The sequence below is a fragment of the Cherax quadricarinatus genome, chromosome 17 (genome assembly GCF_038502225.1).
Source record: "Cherax quadricarinatus isolate ZL_2023a chromosome 17, ASM3850222v1, whole genome shotgun sequence".
Taxonomy (NCBI): domain Eukaryota; kingdom Metazoa; phylum Arthropoda; class Malacostraca; order Decapoda; family Parastacidae; genus Cherax; species Cherax quadricarinatus.
In genome coordinates this window covers 39,463,872-39,467,809 of record NC_091308.1, presented here as the reverse complement: position 1 = coordinate 39,467,809, position 3,938 = coordinate 39,463,872, and positions in this window count along the sequence as shown.

Here is a 3,938-nt window from a genome sequence, read left to right as displayed (position 1 = left end):
GGAAAGCATATAAATCTATAGGGGAAGGAAGGCGGGGTAGGGGTCGTCCTCGAAAGGGTTGGAGAGAGGGGGTAAAGGAGGTTTTGTGGGCAAGGGGCTTGGACTTCCAGCAAGCGTGCGTGAGCATGTTAGATAGGAGTGAATGGAGACGAATGGTACTTGGGACCTGACGATCTGTTGGAGTGTGAGCAGGGTAATATTTAGTGAAGGGATTCAGGGAAACCGGTTATTTTCATATAGTCGGACTTGAGTCATGGAAATGGGAAGTACAATGCCTGCACTTTAAAGGAGGGGGTTTGGGATATTGGCAGTTTGGAGGGATATGTTGTGTATCTTTATATGTGTATGCTTCTAAACTGTTGTATTCTGAGCACCTCTGCAAAAACAGTGATAATGTGCGAGTGTGGTGAAAGTGTTGAATGATGATGAAAGTATTTTCTTTTTGGGGATTTTCTTTCTTTTTTGGGTCACCCTGCCTCGGTGGGAGACGGCCGACTTGTTGAAAATATATATATATATATATATATATATATATATATATATATATATATATATATATATATATATATATATATATATATATATATATATATATATTTAAATATATATAATATATATATATATATATATATATATATATATATATATATATATATATATATATATATATATATATATATATATATATATATATATATATATATATATATATATATATATATATATTTCTTTTTAACAAATTGGCCGTCTCCCACTGAGACAGGGTGGCCCAAAATGAAAGAAATTCCCCAAAAAGAAAATACTTTCATCATTCAACACTTTCACCTCACTCATACATAATCACTGTTTTTGCAGAGGTGCTCAGAATACGACAGCTTAGATACATATACGTATGAAGATACACAACATATCCCTCCAAACTGCCAATATCCCAAACACCTCCTTTAATTAAAGTGCAGGCACTGTACTTCCCATTTCCAGGACTCATGTTCGGCTGTATAGAAATAACCAGTTTCTCTGAATCCCTTAACTAAATGTTACCCTGCTCGCAGTCCAACAGCTCGTCAGGTCCCAAATACCATTCGTCTCCATTCACTTCTATCTAACATGCTCATGCACGATTGCTGGAAGTTCAAACCCCTCGCCCACAAAACCTCCTTTACCCCCTCCCTCCAACCTTTTTGAAGACAGCCCCTACCCCATCTTCCTTCCCCTAAAGATTTATAACCTCTCCATGTCATTCTACTTTGATCCATTCTCTCTAAATGACCAAACCGCGTCAACAACCCTTCTTCAACCTTCTGGCTAATACTTTTCCTAATTTCCACACTCCGAATTTTCTGCATAATATTCACATCACACGTTGACCTTAGGACATCTCCACTCCCTCCAACCGTCTCCTAGCTGCAGCATTTACAACCCAAGCTTCACACCAAATGTAGTCCCCATTTTTAAGAAAGGAGACAGAAACGAGGCACTAAACTACAGGCCAGTGTCTCTGACGTGTATAGTATGCAAAGTCATGGAAAAGATCATCAGGAGGAGGGTGGTGGAGCACCTGGAATGGAACAAGTTTATTAATGACAACCAGCATGGATTCATGGAAGGTAAATCCTGTGTCACTAACCTTCTGGAGTTTTATGACAACGTAACAGAAGCAAGACACGAGAGAGAAGGATGGGTGGATTGAGTTTTCCTGGACTGCAGGAAGGCCATCGACACAGTTCCTTACAAGAGATTAGTGCAGAAGCCGGAGGATCAGGCGTATATAACAGGGAGGGCACTGCAATGGATCAGAGAATACCTGACAGGGAGGCAACGAGTCATGGTACGTGAAGAGGTATCACAGTGGGCGCCTGTGACGAGCGGGGTCCCACAGGGGTCAGTTCTAGGATCAGTGCTATTTTTGATATATGTGAATGACATGATTAAAGGAATAGACTCTGAAGTGTCCCTGTTTCCAGAAGTTGATGTGAAGTTGATTTGTATAATTAAATCGGATGAGGATCAGGCAGGACTACAAAGAGACCTGGACAGACTGGACACGTGGTCAAGAAACTGGCTTCTCGAATTCAACTCTGCCAAATGCAAAGTCATGAAGATTGGGGAAGGGCAAAGAAGACCGCAGACAGAGTATAGGCTAGGTTGACAAAGACTGCAAACCTCACTCAAGTTCTTGGGGTGACCATAACATCGAGCACGTCTCCAGAGGCACATATCAGCCAGATAACTGCTGCAGCATACGTGCGTCTGGCAAACCTAAGAATAGCGTTCCGATACCTTAATAAGGAATCGTTCAAGACACTGTACACTGTGTATGTCAGGCCCATACTGGAGTATGCAGCACCAGTTTGGAACCCACACCTGGTCAAGCACGTCAAGAAATTAGAGAAAGTACAAAGGTTTGCAACAAGGCTAGTTCCAGAGCTCAGGGGAATGTCCTACGATGAAAGGTTTAGGGAAATCGGACGGACGACACTGGAGGACAGAAGGGTCAGGGGAGACATGATAACGACATACAAGATAATGTGTGGAATAGATAAGGTGAACTGAGACAGGATGTGCCAGAGAAGGGACACAGAAACAAGGGGTCACAATTGGAAGTTGAAGACTCAGACGAGTCACAGAGATGTTAGGAAGTATTTCTTCAGTCATAGAGGCGTCAGGAAGTGGAATAGCTTAGCAAGTGACGCAGTGGTGGCAGGAGCCATTCATAGCTAGTAAAGGGTTAAGAGGAGGTATGACAAAGCTCAGGAAGCAGGGAGAGAGAGGATCTAGAAGCGATCAGTGAAGAGGCGGGGCCATGAGCTGAGCCTCGACCACTGCAACCACAATTAGGTGACTACAATTAGGTGAGTACCCATATAAGAGTGTTGGTACAACTACACTCTCATACTTTCCCTTCTTTGCCTCCATAGATAAAGTTTTTCGTCTCCACATATAACAACGCACCATTCACTTCTTCCATACTCCTCCTCTGCAATTTGATATCAAATTTTTCTTTATCTAAATCAGTTGATACCCTCATCACTTTACTCTTTTCTTTGTTCACTTTCAACTTTCTACCTTCACACACTTTCCCAAACTCGTCAACTAACCTTTGCCATTTTCCTTTAGAATCTCCCATAAGCACAGTATCATCAGCAAAAAGTAACTGTGTCAATTCCCATTTTGCATTTGATTCCCCATAATTTAACCCCACCCCTCTCCCGAACACCCTAGCATTTACTTCTTTTACACCCCATCTATAAATATATTAAACAACCATTGTGACTTTACACATCCCTGTCTAAGACCTACTTTTACCGGGAAGTATTCTCCCTCTCTTCTACACACCCTAACCTGAGTCTCACTATCCTCATAAAAACTCTTTAAAGCATTTAGTAACTTACTACATATTCCATATACTTGCAACATCTGCCACATTGCTCCCCTATCCACTCTAACATATGCAATGAAAACTTCTCTACCTTTATCTGAATACTGTTCACATATATGCTTCAATGTAAACACTTGATCTACACATCCCCTACCCACTCTAAAACCTTCTTGCTCATCCTCAGTCCTACTCTCTGTCTTACCTCTAATTCTTTCAATAATAACCCTACCGTACACTTTTCCTGGTATACTCAGTAAACTAATTCCTCTATAATTTTTACAATCTCTTTTGTCCCCTTTGCTTTTATATGATGGAACTATACATGCTCTCTGCCCATCCCTAGGTACCTTCCCCTCTTTCATACATTCATTAAACAAAAATACCAACTACTCTAACACTACATCCCCCCCCCCTCCGGCTTTTAACATTTCTGTCACAATCCCGCCAGTTCTAGCTGCTTTACTCCGTTTCATTCTGCATAATGCCTCACGCACCTCCCGCACACTCACATCCTGCTCTTCTTCACTCGTAAAAGATGGTATACCTCCCTGGTCAGTGC